This window comes from Mobula birostris, chromosome 28 (genome assembly GCF_030028105.1).
Source record: "Mobula birostris isolate sMobBir1 chromosome 28, sMobBir1.hap1, whole genome shotgun sequence".
NCBI classification, from domain to species: domain Eukaryota; kingdom Metazoa; phylum Chordata; class Chondrichthyes; order Myliobatiformes; family Myliobatidae; genus Mobula; species Mobula birostris.
In genome coordinates, this window is record NC_092397.1 from 31819165 (window position 1) to 31838676 (window position 19512).

At 45.6% G+C, this 19512-nt stretch overlaps 2 protein-coding genes and 1 non-coding gene across 3 annotated transcripts in view; 1 reads left to right on the forward strand and 2 right to left on the reverse strand.

Moving 5' to 3' along the window:
- LOC140188978 (uncharacterized) overlaps positions 1-19512 on the reverse strand; it is a 595826-nt gene that overhangs the window by 539214 nt on the left and 37100 nt on the right. The window lies entirely within an intron of this gene.
- LOC140188979 (uncharacterized) overlaps positions 1-19512 on the forward strand; it is a 507794-nt gene that overhangs the window by 76188 nt on the left and 412094 nt on the right. The gene's annotated exons all lie outside the window — the stretch shown is intronic.
- trnaa-ugc (transfer RNA alanine (anticodon UGC)) lies at positions 10347-10418 on the reverse strand. Its single transcript has one exon. It is a non-coding gene; the product is annotated as a tRNA-Ala (tRNA).

A 19512-nucleotide genomic window follows, 5' to 3' on the forward strand; every position in this document is an offset into this window, starting at 1 on the left:
ACTCACACTAATTCATGGGCATTTTGCTGTGATTCTCAGCGTTATATTAATTGTCATTCACTATCGTAGACCGGAGATTGAATTTTCGTCCTTCAACCGGGATGATAGGAACCGACTCCGACTGAATGATCGAGGACGCCAAATTAAAAAAACACAACATTAGTCCTGGCACTCCACTCCAGGAAATGCACTTTCTGGTCAAATCGAACAGACAGATTCCTGACAAAAGACACCCCGCATCCCGGATATTCTCTCCTTTCCCCTCTTCCATCGGGCAGAAAGAACAAAAGCCTGAAAGAACGTATCGCAGTCTCATGGATAGTTTCAGTCCCGCTGTTCTGTCTACTGAATCGTTTCTTAGTACGATAAGGTGTACGTTTGACCTCACAAGTCACCTCGTTATGATGCTGCACCTTATTATTTACCTGCGCTGTGTTTTCCCTGTCGCTGTTACACTTTATTCTGCAGTCTGTTATTGCTTTACCTTGTGCGATCTTAAGGCACTGCGCAATAATTTCATCTCGAGGGACAGTATGAACGAGAAGGTTTTCTCTGTATCTCGGTACATGTGTCTAAAATATAACAGTTTAAATTCCCATCGCGGCCGCAGTAGGGAGCCCCGGCTTCCGTTCAGCGCAGCGTTTCCCAGCTGACAATGAAACACAACAGAAACAAATCTGCCGGATCATTGGCCTCCAGCCTGTCGGTTAACAGCCGGACGCGATCGCCGATGCGCCGCAGAGACAAGTTTTGTGGAAAGTAGGAACAAATGGTTCAATTCTGCGTTGTAGAACGTGACCAACAATCGCTGCTGGGCTGGACCCGGTTTTTCACAATCTACATGACTGGTTTGCATCAGAGAGTCACGGACCATATCAAACACAAAATGTTGGATAAAAACCGTTGTCAGGACTCGAAGCTGCGCGAGGAAATCCCAATGGATTCCGGGTGCATCGCCAAACAATTCGGCCACGACTACACACTCCCCACTGATTTCCCTTCTGGCAGTTATTGAAACGGAAGAATGCTGCGCCTGTCCATTCACCTCCTCCCTCACAACATTCAGAGTCCCAAACAGGGCCTGACACTTCGATTTCTTATTTCTCTCCATAGGTGCAGACTGACCTGCTGATATCCTCTCGTGTTTTGTGTGCGTTACTCTGATTCTTGTGCAACGAATACCCATCTTCGATCGCCGCCCACCTGGTCTTTGATCCCGTTTTTGTCTCCTCCTTTCATTACCATAGTCTGCCGTGCTGGACATTCCCCACAGTTGTGTTGTTCCTATAACACAGAAACAAAAGTCCGATGATAACAGTCACAGTCACTCAGTTGGTCTCACCAGATCCGCGGCTTTTCTTTTGCCTGATCACGTTTGCCCACCTTGTCTAAAACTGAAAAGTACCTTATTTTCTCCTGTCCCAGAGGTGATGAATGTTTCTCCAACTGAAACATTAAATTTATTTGCCTTTCTACAAATGTGACCGACCCGTGAACTTCGCAGTGGAGCAGCAAGTCGTTGCTTTATTTAACTTGCACGTTGATATGAACAAGAAGCGAAACGTCCCGGCTCCTGGGTTCACAGAACGACCCGGAGAGTCGCAGTGAGATCCGTGAGGTAGTACCAGCCAAGGGCCACTAGAGGGCACCGAGGGTCCGGGTCCTGTGTAGCAGCGCAGAACACTTTACAGTTCTAAGTAAATTCATTATCAAAGCACAGATATGCTATCATTAGATGTATTTTCTCAAGAGGATTCACAGTTAGTGCAAAGAAACAAAATATAATCAATGAAAAAATCAATGAAAGACGCGCAATCAATGCAGAAAACATAACACTGAAAATACAAAAACGTAAAATAATAATAATATAAAGCTAACCAATGGAACAGCAACATTCCGTGGAAAACATCCCCATGATCTGAGCAGACAAGGTGCGAAGAAGGAAACTTGGCATGGAGTTGGAGACCTCTTCCCAGAAACAGAGGGGTTCCCTGTGGCATTACAGGTGTCATGGTCCGGATCGGGGTCCCTTTAAATTTACCTTGTTTATGTTACAATCTGTTGATTCCCTGTTTTCCCGTGTCCCTCGACTTTGGTGATTAGAAGCAATTAACGCTCGGCTGAACCGGTAGATTATAGTCTCCGGCTTTCAGGCGTTCGGCGCAGGTGCGCCTGCAAAGTCACGGCGTGCCAATGTCATCTGGCCGGAGCAAGCCTGGTCTCCGCCCGAAGCGAGTGCCGGTAATTCGCCTCTCCTCACTGGAGCAAATCTGTCCAGTTACCTCGCCGAAGCGAGCCTGCAAAGTTTCCTCATCAAGGTGGGCCCGTCAGTTAAACCGCCGGAGAGAATCAAGATCCGCTGTCTACTGTTCCCGGGCCGAGTCGAGAGCTCGGCACTAATCGGAGGTTCCAAGCACCATGTCCTGGTTCCGGCGGCATCCAAGTACCACGTCCACGTCCTGTCTCCGGCGGCATCCAAGTAGCACGTCCACATCCTGGCCCTGGCGGCATCCAAGTACCATGTCAAGTCCTGGCCCTGGCGGCTTCCAGTTCTGAGTCTAGACCTGGCCCTGGCGGTCTGTGATTCCTGTCCTACCCCTTGTCTGAATCTCTTCTCTGCCCGTCTCGCCTCTAGCCCTCGTCTGCAGCCCCTGCCTGCACTTCGGTCTAATTCCATCACCGGAGCAGATAGGTACTGTCTGGTGTTCATTTGTATTGGTCTTGTCTTGTCCTTTCCTCGCCTCCGTGGGATAAGTCTGGCCGTCTTGCCGTTGCCCCGTGGGGAATCATGTCTTGTCCTGTCCTCGTCTCCGTGGGTAAGTCAGGCCATCTTGCCGTTGCCCTGCGGCGGGCCATGAGTCCCGGCCCTCTGTCCTGTGCCCAAGGAGGGGTCCCGATTTTCTGTTCTGTGTGCAAGTTCCTGCCCTATGTCCTGCACCCAAGGAGGGGTGCCGACTGTGTTCTGTGTATGTGTCCATGGTTCCATGACCCTGCTCTACCGAGACCGAGGCTCTGTGTTCCCATGTTCCTCCTCTCCCTAGCCCATGTCATGTCCATGCCTGGTTCTGGGGTCCGAGCCCGAGGCAAGACCCAGGTATTGGGTCCTTGCCCAGTCTCGGGCTCGGAGTCCATACCCTAGCCTCTTCATGTCTCCTCTAGTTCTGGGAGCCGATTCCGAGTCCAAGCCCAGACCCTTGGTCCCAGCCTAGTCGTAGTCCTCCGTCCTTGTCCAGTTCGCTATTCCTGCTCCTGCCTTCCTCTCCTGATATCAAACAATACACTAAATTTAATTAACCTCACAGGATGTGTCTTGCATTTGGGTCCACCCTTGCTCCCAAAGCCCCCGCCACTGTGACAACAGGGCCAGCTGGTTAACAGAAAAAAAACTTATTAATACATAATAAAAGCCCAACAAATTAAAGTCGATAAATGGAGAAAATGACGAGACACCAGAAACAATCCAACACATTACAGGATGGAGCAGCAGTTTAACTCAATCTGAGTACTTACACAGGGACAGTCAATTGACAAACACCTTTCACCAAAATCTTGCTTTAAAAGGCAAACTCATAAAAGACACCATAGCTTACTATAAATACAAACCTGTTCTAGATCAGGGTCAGAGTCGTACTATTATTTCATGACTGATCCGTTGTAGGACAATCCATAATAACCGTCTGCATATATAATATTACTGGATTAAAATCAATAACAACGTACATAATCGATATAGACATTGCAAACACACGTAATGTACAACAATTAACAAGTGAAAAGCACCAGAACTATACTGAATTGAAAGACGATCGAGCATGACAGGGTATATATTGTCCCAATGGTAATATCAACAACTATCATCTCAAAGTCACTACGCAATAGCGTTAAACAGTTAGGCCAGCAAAGCAATATTTCTGTAAATCTGCTCAAAACCACTATACTATACACCAGTAGAATGGTTTGAAGTCCGTAGTTATTGAGGAATGAGCGTGCTTCACTACCCCCGTACTTCAGGCTCGCTTGAGCTGAGAAAATAATAATAATAATAACAACAACAACACAAAAATTTCGATAGCATGACATGTCGAGTTTGAAAGTGAGTTGTGGAAACAGTCAGTGTTGGTGTGAGTGAAGTTCAGTGAATTGATCCCTCTGGTTCAAGTGGCGATAACAAATTTAAACATGAAATACATTGGTGCCCTGAAAGAGTTTCTGTTGGTTTGATCGTCCATGTACAATATATTAAGTTTATGCCAACATGAATGTAAGCAAAACAGGTCGTGGTAGTGTTCTGTTTTCTATATGTGGATTTTTTTTATATAAATGAACGTATTAGGAACAGCACGGAGCGCTGAAAACGTACAGCGAAAGTCACTGGATCAACAGCGTCCCTGAATAGTCTGGAACGACCAACATTTCGGATACAGTGCCGAACGCGCTGATGGATTGCATCGTACAGCCCACCTGAATAAAAGCGGAACACATGGACACTTCTTGGTTTTGGAGGCGGCGAACGCAGATCGGTGTTTCGAGAGGCTTTTTACAATCTGTATCCTTGGGAGGAATCAAGGCGTCAAAACCGATATAAACACGTAGTCGGCAGGATTCGAACCTGCGCGGAGAAACCCCAATGGATTTCTAGCCCATCGCCTTAACCACTCAGCCACGACTACAAGTTCTTCACAGCTGGATTCAAATCCCAGAGTCAGATAAACAGGGCTGATCCTGAACTAAAAGCGGGAATTGCTGGAAATATTCAGCTGATCTGTTAGCGGCTGAGAAAAGAGAAACCGAATTCACGTTCAGCTCCATGACCTTTCACCAGGAAATCAGTCACTTAATTGGATGGAGTCTCAGTCTGAGCGGAGCAGGATCGGGAGATGTAGAATCCTTCTGCGGGGATTAAGAAACTGCTCGGGTAAGGAGACGCTGATGGGAGTATTTTATAGGCTTTCGAATTGTAGCCACGGATCTGGTCTACAGTTTACAGCGGGAGACAGAAAAATAAACATGTAATAAAGACAATGTTACGTTAGTCGGAGTATTTCAAAAGGCATATAGATGGAAAATCAAGTTGATGAATGCGTGGAATGTCTCCGACATATGTTTGGTTGAGCCTACTGGGGAATAAACAATTCAGCACTGGGTGTTGTGTTGTGTATTTTTTGGACTACGTTGTTTTTAAGTTGCCTCTAACTTGACTGCAGTCTGGACAGCTGTTGTGAACAAGCCAAGGTAGATAATCCATCAATGGATTAAACACAGTAGTAATTAAAACACGCTGCTGTTCAGAAGCGATTGGTGTTGGAATTCTGCTAATGAGTGGCCTCAGAATGGTCGAAGGCTCCACTGAAGGTTGCATGTAGGACGAAGTGTGTAAAGGAAATGAGGCTAATGTATGTTGGTATTTGCTTGGTGTGGTGAATAATACTCATCGTATTGATACTTCAAGCATATCTGACAAGAAGGGAACTCCAAGTTGCAATTCTTTTTGGTTTTTAATGTTTTAAAAATGTTATTAAACTATGGGATCTGTTATCCAAGACTATTATATATTATGTGGGTTCAGCTAATGACGTTTTACAGAATCCCTCCCTTTTGGAATAAAGTTTGGAACTGAGGTTTAAATGGATATGTTTTACTTCCCATGTTATTATTGCTTTGCTCTTTGTTCTGATGGCTACACAAGGTATTTCCCCCGGTGTTTTATTTTAAGCCCAACTTTAATAACTTCAGTGTTTGAAAAGCACATGCCATTCTAAAATTTCTTCTTGTTGATTTCGTTTAATTTCTTACAGATATGTTGTATTTAAAAATAATTACTGTTAAATTCCTTGATATATGGTATGAAATTGGTTACATGTTATCATGTTTCTTCACGCTTTTGTTATGACAATATTTTTAAATCCTTATCGGTATTTTTTGATATAGTCATGAATTCTGCTGTTCCTTTTGTGCTATATTCACTGAGACATGAACAGTAATGTGATCACCAGAACTTTCTGTGTATCGAAAAGGAGGAGATGTTGGCCACAGAAGATTTCAAATATGTAACATAACAGAACTCGAATGGCTAAAGGAGAGTGGAAGCAGACAGATCAAGTGTCTTTGTACCAGCCATGTACTTGGAAGTGAATATGTAATTTTGTGGAACCGTTTTACATCTTCCATTTTATGAGATGAAAATTTGGTGTTTCAAAAGTAAACACAACGTTGCTTCAGGTAAATTGCGGGTTAAGAAATCTTTTCCAAATTAGAAGTTATTGTGAAGTGTTTTTGATATAATATAACATGCAAATGTGTGAATGTTGGGGTCAATCCCTGCCTGGAGTGATTGAAACTGTCACAATGGGGGGGGGGCGTAGATGGTGAACACAACAGGAAGACACAGACACTGAAGTACAAGGAACAGGACTTGACTAGGGTAGGGACGTCACAGGATGCAAACAAGGAGCAGGGACAAGAACGCAGACTTGGGCTAGGACATGGACAAGACAGGGAACCCGGACAAGGAGATATACACTGAGCTTGGGCTCCGAGCCAGATTCTGGACAATGGCACAGAACCTGGGTCTTGATTCGGGCTCGGGCCCTAGAACCAGGCAAGGACATGACGTGACATGACTACAGAACACATGGCTGGGATCTAGAGTCCAGAAGCCTGCTGGCTGGGGTCTTGGCACTTGAGGCTTGTGGAGGCTGATAACTCGAAGGCTGAAACTCGGAGACAGACTGGGAACTGTACATCAACATAGAGCCGGGACTTATACTTCAAAAAGCCAGGACTCATCTTTAACACACCAACATGAGACAGGACAGTACAGTACACAGACAGAGAGCTGGGACTTAACCTTAGACAAGCCGCAACTCAACTTTATCTGCACACCAAGGTGGGACAGGTCCATCTGTCGGGTAACGGCAGAACGACTGGACTTACCCGACAGAGGCAAAGACAAGACAAGACAGGACCCCATGCAGGGCAACGGCAGAACTGCCTGACTTACCCCACGGAGGCGTGGACAAGACAAGACAGATCCCCCAGCAGGGAACGGAAGAAACGGCCTGACTTACCCCCACGGAGACGAGGACAAGAAGAGACAAACACCGAAGAACTACAGGAAGTTCCACCTCTGCATCGGGGTTGCTCCAAGTCGCAGTTCGGCCAGCAACCTCAGCTGGCTACGGAAACAACCGGATCCCTACCTAGCTCAGAGTGGCTGGCAGCCACTCAGCTGGCCCTGGAAAGAGCCGAATCCATACCATAAAGACAGCTCCGACTACCGACAGCAAGGCTCCATGAAGCGATGGTTCTCCAACGCGGACCAAAAGATGGGAAGTGGCCGCTCCCGCCTTCCACAGGCAGGTTGCTCCCAGGGTATCTTGGCAAGACGAACCAGCAGCCTATACTCAACCCCAAGGCTACTTATATTCCAAGACCCAAGATGGGAATCACGTGCCTATGATTAACTCAATCAAAACAAGGGACAGCTGGAAGACCCGGAATACTGAGTCCACGGACTGGACTGTGAACCGGAATGCAGACTTCACGGACCGGACCATGACACAAACTGGTTCTTGAAGTGAACAAAGAACCATAAATTACCGATTGACGCTTGCTGAGAAAAGGGCAATAAATGGATGCTGACCTGGAGCAGAGTCACCAGAAAGGAGAATTCAAGCCAATCAGATGGCCTACAGTCAATGACACTGGAATGGGATAACTGAACTGGAAAATATGAATATAAAAGTGGAAACTTCGAATGTGCTAGCAGCGATAACTCTTTCCTGAAACCCACCATCGCAAGGAAGAACTCCCAAGTCACTGACTGGGAGAAGAAAGGATGGATCACTTGGCCAACTGAGATGCCTCAGTTTGGTGATATAGGTGAGAAAATTAGTCTGAGTGAGTATTGGTATAGCGGGAACAGCAGAATTCCTGTCCTAAGTTGTTGGCCCGGTGTCGACACAGTTACGTTGTTGTTTATGCAGAGACATTAAAGTGCGAGTTTTGATTACTGTATTTACAAGTTACAGAGTGAATTTCCTAACCAAGTTCGATAGGACTATCGATGAACAGGAACAAAAATACTCTTCCAGATGCACTTCAAAAATTCCATTTCTTATCTTGCACAAAAAATGATCTGGTTAGTTTTGGAGAAGTTGAAATGTCTGATTGCTGTAACCCTATCTACAATATGACATTTCTGTGTGATTTGCCAGCAGATCTGCTCCTCAAAATGGAGAGAATTGCAGTATAATCCCAGCAATGTGGTTGTTGGTGGTTATTTTATTTATTCCTAAACTCAACTCATACTTACATATTCATCGGCTTTCCTAAAGAACATGGACAATCAGAATTTGTTTTCCCATTTGATGATGCGTGAGGCCGGCGCCATTTGCAGGAATAAAACCTGCTGCAGAGTGAGGACTGATCCGACAGAGAGCAGCTCGGGATCTGGTGGAATCACATGGAGCATGGGAGCCGCTTCACTCCTCGAAACTCCCGCAACATGGAGCGACAGTGGTATAGGGATGAGCACAGCTGCCTTTCAAGCAGCTCACCCGGGTTCGATTCCCGGCGATCGCCGTGTGTTGCACCTGTTTTTCAGCACTTGTCTCATAAACGCCTCGGTCTGGAATCACTCAGCCACATTACATCCTTCTCTATGAAATGAAAATTTCTGCCCGTAGTTCGTCTGCTATTTTAGCCCAGTGTTTCTCTTTCCGATTTGTCTTAACTCATCGTGTATTGGTCTCGCCCTATCTGAGATGTCCCCCTTTTCACTTCCCACACAACTTCTCACCTTCTTTGACACTGAAAGCTCTCTTTTTCTCCCACCATTTCCAATTAAGTGTAACGATCAGAAAGTTTAATGCCGTGTCATCACTCACAAATGTTTCTTGAGGTGATGAGTATTTCCAGTATTTTCTGTTCAATCTGTTCAATACCAGACACAGCTTCATGTAGCGGAGAACAAGATGTGTTGGACAAACGCTGAGTACAACAGCAATTGTCGTTTTACCCTCGAAGTTCTCAACAAATCTCAGAAAGTGGTGAAGTGAGTGGACGGAAATTTCCGTTAGAAGTACAAGTTTTTCTTTTTAAGTGAAATGTGTGCTGTGTACGCAGGTGACGTGACAGCGATTTGCGGTAAAATATTCTGCTGAGGAATAGCAGACGATGGTTTCGATTTGTCGGCCTCTGGATAACGGGCCCATCACATTCCCGCCGCGCCATTCTGCTGATAGGTAAATATCTCTGTTCCTCTCCTGTCTTTCTATTTGTTAATTTTGACGCTTTACCCCGATTATCTATTGTTTTGTTTGTTGGATTATTTTCCCTGTCTAATTTCCCTCGTGTCTCTCTCACGCTTTTACCTTCCTGCCCGTCCTCCTTTCCCTGTTCATCACTTCCTGCCCCGTCCGGTTATTATCCGGTCTCTGTGCTCCGACCCAGCCAGATATCTCGACCCCGACATTTCAGCAACGGATCTGATTTTCATTATCATTCTGACCCTATTCCTACGGCCCTGCAGTCAGACACACTGGTTATCTCCCTCTGTGTCTCCTTGCCTTCCTTCTCTCTGTCAGCGGGCTGTTATTTAGGCTATAAACACGGGTGCTGGAAATCCCAAGCACAGAATGCCGGAGCAAATCACCAGGTCAGACAGCATCTCTGGGGAAGAGTAAACAGTCGATGTTTCGTGCGAGATGCCGCCTGGCCCGCTGAATTTCTCCTCCATTTGTGGATGCTATTTCGGTCAGCCTTCGACGTAACGAGCAGCGACCGCAGTCTGAGGTGCAGCGGAGAATACACCCACACTCCGGGATTTATTTTGTCCAGTCCCGAATCTCGTTCACTTCCCAATCCGTCCAGATGATCGAATGAAGATCAGAATTCCGTCAGTTTTCAATAGTCCGCAAATCACTGGGTCTTAATGTGAAAGTGAGCTGCTGTCGCAGTCCTCTCTCCCCTCTGTAGAGTCCTGCCGTCGGATGTCTTGCGATTCTCGTACCAGACGGTTTACCAACTGGTTAGAGCTCTCTCAATGATGCTCCTGTGAAATAAAAACAGATTGAAGAGGGGTTGGGGAAGTCTCACTGAAGCCAGGAAGTGGACACACCGGTGCGCTTTCTTGCTGTTCTCTGTGGCGTTCAGAGGGCGGGTTTGGTGGTCCACTCTCTCTCTCTCTTGAGGAGCCGTTTATTTGCGGTAATGAGCGGTCCCCTGGCCTAATGAATCATCTCTTTAGTCTTGTCCACGTTGAGATTCAACGCATCATTGTGCTGACTGCAAACCTGACGATTGGATTTGAGCTTTGCAATGTTCAAATTCAAAGCTCACTAGCGTGGAGATGCCGGGGATTGAACCCGAGACCTCATACATGCAAAGCATGCGCTCTTCCACTGAGCCACATCCCCACTTAAAATGCAGAAGTGTTCAGGTCCAAACCTTCCTGCATATCACAACTGAGCAGTGCAACACAGGTAATGGCTGATGGCCACAGTCATTCGGCCCCGAGTCTGCTCCACCATCCAGTGCGATCATACTTGATCCTTGTTCAATTCTCTTCCCAAACACCATGATAATTTTTGTGGAATGAAACCAATTAGATTCCAGCAGAATGATCACGGAAAAGGAAACACTTACCACATTCAGGGGGATAATTTCAATCTCGCTGTTCTGTCTATTGAATGGTTTCCTTGTGAAAAAAGATGGACGCTTGACCTCACAATCTACCTGTTATGACACTCCACCTTATTGTTTACCCGCACTGTGCTTTCTCTGTCGCTGTTGCACTTTATTCTGCATTTTATTATTGATTTACCTTGTTCTCTCTCAATGACTGTGTAATGATGTGATGTCTATGAGTAGTATGAAAGAGAAGCTTTTGTCACGTATTGTATCTAGGTACGGCAGCAGAAAGGGAGCACGGACACAGAACACGGACACTAAACACGGGGACAAAAAGAGACAGTTCCAAACTCAACGATAGGTAGTTTCTTCTCTTGGCGTAGCAATGCTCCACTCTCACTCCAGCGGTTGAACTTGATGGGGATACTGACGAGGATGCAGGCGAAGGTTTCAGGCAGGAAGGGAAGGGGACAGTCCAGCAAACAATCCCTGGTTTGCAGAGGTATTTATGTGGCAGACCGAAATGAGAATCGGGTGCCTCAATTAAGGCACTCAACAGAACAAAGGAGAAAAGAGGAAAACCCGGAACAAGGATCGATAGATCGGACTGTAAACCGGAATGCGGACCTCACGGACCAGACCATGACAATGGGGAGTGTATTGATCCCGGGGTCGGAGAAAACAGGACTATTACTGAAGTAAAATCTGAAACTGCCGGAAATATCCCACAACTCAGACAGCGTCTATGGAGGGAGAATCAGAGATCACGTTTCAGGTCGGTGACTTTCACCCTGAGCTCTGGGGCTTTGGAGGACAGAATCTCACTAAGTTGCAATAGTTCTTGGATACTTCCAATCAGTTCTCCTCGAGACTTTTCAGGTGTTAAATTAAGTGTCCTTGGACTTGTGACTTATCAGGATGGCTTCTTGTAAGCTTTTCAAGAGTCAAGGGTTTTATATAGCTGTGCACAGATTCTTTACTGCCCTGCAGTGTATGTAAAATGGCAGCGCTAATCTCTCGGGCAACAGTTGGCCCTGATCCTTCCCCAGTGAATTTCCAGCCGAGTTATTCTGAGCTATCAAAGACCTTATAAGTTCTGCTGCTTTGTCTGTTTTGTTAATAACATTCCTAGTTTTGTTTAATCCTTCTGAGTCTGCTTGCTACAGCGCTTAGTTCCAAAGATCCAGTGTGACCGTCTTCCTCATCAACTCCCCTTGTAAGATGCTCAAAAACTCCATTAGACTGGTTAAACGCAAGCTATTATGGACACAGTCATGTTGACTGTCTCAGCTCAGGCGTTGCCTATCCAAATATATATGTTCTGTATATGTCCGTTTCTCGAGAATATTTCAACTATTTAACCGTTGCTGATTTCAGATTCAACGGCTTGTAATTTCAAGGAACCTTTCTTAAACAACAGAACAACAAACCTTCTGAACATCGCCCGTGGTTAGGGATATTTGAAATATATCTGCGATGGCCCCTGCTATTTCTGCACTAACCTTCAACAAGGACAAAAGGATACCTTACGAGGCCATGAAGTATTTAGACTCCAATTTGCGCCCTCTTTTGCAATCAGAGTATTGCCCATGACCTCACTAAAGTTTTATCTTAGTTAGATTGTGCGTCCGTTTCCTGAGAAAATTAAAGTAAAAAAAAATATTTTAAGTTCTCCCTAATCTCCTTTGGTTACATTTACAGATGACCACGCTGACCATCGTGAAGGCCAATGTTGTCCCTCGCTATCCTTTTGCTCTTAAAATATCTGTAGAATTCCTTGGGATTCTCTTTCCAGTTGTCTGCCAAAGCAAACTTATACTTTCCTTTCCTCTCCTAATTTGCCCTTTAAGTGTTGTTTGCATTCTTTTCATGATTAAAGCATCATACGTCGCTCGTCCCTGGTGTATCAAGGTACACGCTCGTGTCCCAGTCTATCGCAGAGAGCGAAATCCTCAAAACTGTCAAAATATGTAGGCACATCATTCTCATTCCACCGCTGGCTATTAATATCACTTTCTGCAGAAAGAAGGATCAGGTCGCTGTTCTCCATAGCCAGAGACGCTGTGCCTGCATCTGTATCCCACAACCGAGTTAATCATGGGGCGATACATTCCCCAGTCTTTTGAACATTTTTGTCCCGCGTATCCACCTATTCCTCGCCTCGACGCCCCGGTCACTTGGTGTCGTCCCGTCGCTTCCCATAACTGAACAGGCTAACGCGCTTGAGAAGCGGAATCATCTGGGCCAGATGGGCTTCACTGCAGAGATATGAAAGAGGTAGCTGGACGGTTGGTGGAAGCATTAGTTGCGTCTTTTCAAGAATCACTAGATTCAGAAATGTTTCCGGAAAATGGAAAATTGAAACTCTCCCTCCACCTTTCGAAGAATGGAAGGGAGCAACAGCCATATGGCCTGATTTCAGTGTTTAACATGATGTTGGAGTCCATTATTAAGCATTATTTTACAAATAATATATTTTCTTGTTAACTGATTTTTCAATAAGGAGAAAATTCAGACATTAGGTACAAATGGAGTTAGGTGTCCTTCTGCAGGATTCCCCAAATATTGACTTGCAGCTTGAGTTGGGAGTAAGGAGGCAAATACAATGTTAGAAATTCAGTTTGAGAGGACAACGGTACAGTGTAATCTCATTTTAGAAAGTCAGAGACAAGTCATGATCACGTGATGGGTGGATTTATTCAAGAGGTAACAAGTAGGCATGGTGCAGGGTTTAGCAGTAAATTTGCGTACCTTTCACAAAACAGGCAGGTCAAAAACATTTGTACACAACAGCCTCTGTACAGTGTGAGAGTGGTGGTTTCATTTCGTACCTGTCAATCTTTGGTGCAGGTGAGACTGGGGGTTCATTCTGTACCTGTCAGTCTCTGGTACAGTGTGAGAGTGTGGGTTTAATTTCGTACCTGTCAATCTCTGCTGCAGATGAGACTGGGAGTTCATTCTGTGCCTGTCAGTCTCTGGTACAGTGTGAGAGTGTGGGGTTCATTCTGTACCTGTCAGTCTCTGGTACAGTATGAGAGTGTGGGGTTTATTCTGTACCTGTCAGTCTCTGGTACAGTATGAGAGTGAGGGGTTCATTCTGTGCCTTTCACTGTCTACTACAGTGTAAGAGTATGGGGTTCATTCTGTATCCATCAGTCTTTGGTAGAAACTGAGAGCGTGGGGGTTCAATCTGTAACTGTCAGTTTCTGATATAGTGCAGAGGTTTAGTGCACAGTTTACCTCGAAGTAATGTAAATTCAGTTTCATTACTGCAGTTGATTAGTTTGATTAAATCTTCTTTGAACAATTGGACACAATGATCCACATGAATACAGTATCTCAGAATCAATGCTATCAGTCAATGACAGCATCAGACACAGGAGCAGTGTTATGTGATTGGGCCCGTGGCTGATTTATTATCCCTGCCAACCCTATTCTCCTGCCGTCTTCCCATAATGTGTGACACTCTTAATGTTTCAGAACTTACCTGCGTCCGCTTTAAATAGACCCAGTAACTTTTCCTCCAGAGCCGTCCGCTTTTAATATACCAAATTACTTGGCTTCCTCAGCAATGAATGCCACAGATTCCTCTCTTCACTGTCCGTCGATAATGCATTCCGTTCGGTGCAGTCCTCTGCCACACTCCTGTCCCAGAGAATAAAGCTGTGGGTCTGCGCCAATCTTTTCGCCTCCTACCCAACAGTGTGAAACAGCATCCGCGTCTCACCAAATGAATCCCTCTCCTTAAAGTTCAAAGTTGAAAGATTAAACTAAATTTATTACCGAAGTATATACTGGTAACCACATGAGCATCCACCGTACATACAATGAAACACAAGAGAATCAATGAAAGACCGCACTCAAGATAGACAGCAAACGAGCAATGTGCAAAAGACTATAAACTATGCAAATAGAAGAAAGAACAAACAAAATATTAATAATAAATCAATAATCAATAAATACCGACAGCATGAAATGATTAGTCTCCACCACACATCTATTGAAGTCTGTCAAACTTTTAGATGACATGCAGAGCGCTGCCGTGCCTTCTTTGTAACAGGAGGTATGTGCCGGGCCCAGGAGAGAGAATCTGAAATGATAACACTGAGGAAGTTATATTTCCCCCTTCATCCTTCCCTCGCTGCTGCTCCCTCGACCCTCACCATCCGCACTGCGCTCTCGCTTAGCTTTTGGCATAGATTCCCTTCTCACTTCTTTCATTTAATTTCGTGAGCTGAGTTTATCACCTCACTCCTATAACGCTACTTCCGTGATAGCTCAACTACCTAAAAATGTTTCCAGTGCTTCTTACGTTGTTGTCTTCCACAGCACCGTCTCTTGAAAGGCATAACACGCTGCCAGGAGGTTATGACCATCGCGTATTTATTGATGTCCCCATGCAACGAATATTTAGACAGGTCCTCTGAGGTATTTCCAGACCTGTTTTTTTTTATATTCCCTTGTCACATTTACATTTTCAGTTTTCCAGCGTAAATGTGCGTGTGTGTGTGTGTGTGTGTGTGTGTGTGTGTGCGCCACTAGTGTGTGTCTGTGTGTGCCTGTGTGTGTATGTTTGTCTCTGTGTGTGTTGTTTGTGTGGGTGTGAGATTCACCAGCAGATATAATTTCAATTTAATATTTGGGAACTCATTCCCAGACCAGAGAAACAATTCATATCAAGAGTCTGCCTCTGGGTGGGAAAGGGTCAATTTCGTTAATCAAAAAAGGTACTTTAATTACATTTTCTGTGGCTGGTTTTGGTATGTATTAATAGCTTTTATTGAATTAATCAATCCGAATTTTATATTTACAACATAAGAACATTTCTCAGAATATCTACTTAAAAAGCGGAGAAGATGGCTGCACGACGCAGCACGCAGTGGCCACTCCGGAATGAATATCTGTAATCTGTCAAGTAGAGTGCCGTGCACAATCCTGATTTGATGGAGGCGGCCGTGAGAAGCACAGAGGAACATCTGGTGAAATTTCTGAAATGCCTATTTCACTGCCGCTCGACTGTGCGATCCAGAATCTCCAGAGGGGAGGGCCCCGAATCCTCAGCTTTGCCTGTTGCTTGGCGGCGGGGGCCAGGGTCGAAGCTCTCGGCAGAGATGGTGCCCGGTGCTCGGTGTCGGAGGGCTGATCGGAGGCTCGAAGTTTTTGGACGGACTCAGAATCAGCTGTGATCGAATGCTTCCAGGGTGCTGCATCGGCAAGTTTGCAGCGCTGGAGGTTCATGGCAGGTAGAGTTTTTCATCCTTCTACCGTCTGCGTGAGATGATGGGGCTATCGGGACTTTGAGACTTTTTTTTACCGTGCCCATGGCCTGCTCTGTATCAAATGACGGTTTTGCTTTGCACTGTTGTAACTATACATGTCTGTTATAATTATGTGGTTTTTTTGGTCAGTTTTAGTCTTGGTCTGTCTTGTGTTTCCGTGATATCATACTGGAGAAACATTGTATCATTTCTTAATGCAGGCATTACTAAATGACAATAAACGAGGACGGAGTGTCCTCATAATCTAATCCAATCAAGGATTTTGGGAGATGTTATGAGGAAGCAGATTCAGCGGTTTGCCAAGTGAGACAGAAGACACGGATCAACACACACAAAATGCTGGAGGAACAGGCAGCATCTATGGAAAAGAGAACAGTCGACGTTTCAGGCCGAGATCCTTCAGCAGGACTGGAGCAATAAAAAGATGAGTGGTAGAATTAAAATGTAGGGAAAGGAAAGGATGAAGCCAAGTGAGTGGTGAAACCGGGAGGGGCTGGGCAGAGCAAACAGTTGGGAAGTTGTTTTGCGAAAGAGATACAGGACTGGAAAAGAGGGAGTCTGATAGGAAAGGACAGAAGGCCATGGAAGAAAGCAAACGGAGGAGGAGCACCAGAGGGAGGCGATGGACAGTCAAGGAATTCAAACCCCATCTCCAGGTTCGTGACTCTGAATTGAAATATCGGTGGGAAACCCCAGATGTTGAAATTCCGAGCAACACACACAAAATGCCGGAGTAACTCAGCAGGCCAGGGGATAAGCAACTGCCTGCCTGTCTTCACACCGTCCCACGTGGAGAGTTAAAACCCGACCCTTACTGTTTCAGTTACAAAGCTGTGGTGGTGAAATGGAAAACCCGCCCCGCGTGGCAGGGAGGTGCGAAGCATCAGCGATACTCCACATCTCCCCATCTGTCACTCACTGGTCCGGCCGTGATGGTCTGAACATGACAGCAACAGGTAATCCCGGTGGAGGAGTTGCTGCGTTTGAGGTGAGTGTTTGCAGTACATCAACGTCGCGAGTTCCGCTCACAAGGTGAACTGCGGGTTCAACACTGAAGCAACTCCGACATTCATTCAATCATCAGGACAGGATTAGGAAGTTAATGGCACCTCGGCTGAAAACGTCGCTATTTATTAAAAATGAGCCGACCAGTTGGATGAATTGTCCGTCTAGACAATTAAGTAAAGAAAAACATATTTCACGGGTGAAATATCGGGAACGTGGTGCAAGACGGGATAGAACATAAAAGACACGGAGATAATAACCGGGTGGGCCAGAAAGTGGGGAAGCAAGAAAGAAAGGTGGAGAAAAAGAGAAAGAGGAAAAACAGGGAATGAACAAAAGAAATGAAGTACGTTTGAGTTTGTATACGAGAAAGAGACGGAATGGACCCAGACATATACTGGCACAGACCCAGGCCATGACAAGTACAGACACAGGCATATACAGACAGAGAACCAGACCCAGACATTTACAGACACAGGCATAAACACATACACACATTCCCACAAAACATCGCGCAACATTCACAGTTCTACAATTCTTAATAATCCCTGTAGCAGAGTGGCGCAGCGGAAGCGTGCTGGGCCCATAACCCAGAGGTCGATGGATCGAAATCATCCTCTGCTATATTCTCTGTTGGCGGCAGCAGATATTCATCTTCATGTTTTGAAACACCAATGTGTCACATCATACGTCTATAGAGGAAACCGCATTTCAATTGAAATGAGTCATTTATTCGTACTTGTTTAATTCTTGTCTCTGTGGCGCAATCGGTGAGCGCGCTCCGCTGTTAACCGAAAGGTTGATGGTTCCAGCCCACCCAGGGACGCTAGTATTCCGGTAATTTTTTTCTCTCTCTCTTGTAAACGAGAAAATGTTCAGCAGTATCTGCGGAATAAAGTACACAGTCGGTGTTTCAGGCCGAAACCCTTCTTCAAGATCATGAAGCAGCCTGGCCTGCTGAGTTCCTCCAGCATTTTTTGTGTGTTGCTTGGATTTCCAGCATCTGCTGCACATTTTCTCGTTTGTGATTCGACTAGTGCACGACGAAGTCTCTTCCATGGAATTGGATTGAATTAAATTGACTTTATTAATTACGTCCTTCACATACATGAGGAGTAAAAATCTTTACGTTACGTCTCCGTTTAAATGTGCAATGTGCAATTTATAGAATATGTAATAGATATTACTATATTTATTACAGTCAATATGACAGAAATACGATTGTATCAGCTTGAATTAATCAGTCTGATGGCCTGGTGGAAAAAGCTCTCCCGGAGCCTGTTGGTCCCGGCTTTTATGCTGCGGTACCGTTTCCCGGATGGTAACAGCTGGAACAATTTGAGATTCGGGTCACTCGGGTTCTCAACGATCCTTCGGACCACTTTTACAAACCTGTCTCTGTAAATGTCCTGAGTAGTGGGAGGTTCACTTCTACAGATGCGCTGGGCTGTTCGCACCACTCTCTGCAGAGTCCTGCGATTGAGGGAAGTACAGTTCCCATACCAGGCAGTGATGCAGCCAGTCACGGTGCTCTGAATTCTGTGCCTGTAGAAAGTCCTTAGGATTTGGGGACCCATACCAAATTTCTTCAACCGTCTGGGGTGAAAGAGGCGCTGCTGTGCCTTTTTCACCACGCAGCCGGTATTTACAGACCTCGTGAGATCCTCGCTGATGTGAATGCCGAGGAATTTTCACCCTCTCAACCCCAGATCCATTGATGTCAATAGGGGATGTCTACTCGGAAGAAGTTTGAATCTTCCCTTCGACGGGAGTTCAGTGAAACCCTCTCTCTCTGCTCCCTCTCTGTGATCTCAGCTCTTCTTTTCCTGCTGCGTTTCATTGCCAGCTGGGAAACTCTGCGCTGTCCGGAGGCCGGCTCTCCCTACTGCTGCCGCAACGGGCTCAGTGAGAATTGAATGTGTTCTACGTGTTTCAGTCACATACTGTACCGAAATACAGTTAAGCGCTTCTCATTCTCACTGTTCAGAGAGATCAAACGATTACACACTGTATTGGGAGAGAACAAGGTGAAGCAATAACAAAATGCAGAATGAAGTGTAACAGGGACAGAGAAAGGACGGCGCAGGTAAATAATAAGGTGCAGCTTCGTACCGTGGTGGATTGTGAGGTCAAACGTCCATCCTATCTTACGGGAAACCATTCAATAGACACAACAGTGGGACTGAAACTATCCCTGAGACTGTGACGCGTGCTTTCAGGCTTTTGTACTTTCTGCCGGATGAAAGAGGGAACGAGAGAATATCTGGAGCAGGTCATGTCTTTGGTTAGGAAAATGTATGTTCGATTTGACCAGAAAGTGTGTGTTTCCTCGAGCGGAGTCCGTGGAACTAACGGACTCCCGGGTCTAGTGCTGTGTTTTTCATTCAGTTTGGGGTCCTTGAACATCCTACATGAGGGACCACCACCATCGTACATGAGGAATCCATCTGATCCATTAGAGTGAATTTCACTCAGAACAAATTGCTCAGGAATTAGAGTTCTGCGTTCATGGTGCTCGGCGAGGGTTTTTTTTTAGACTGAAAGTGTACAACCTGCAATGGCCGGGAATGGAAACCGTGTCAACTGCTTGGGAAGC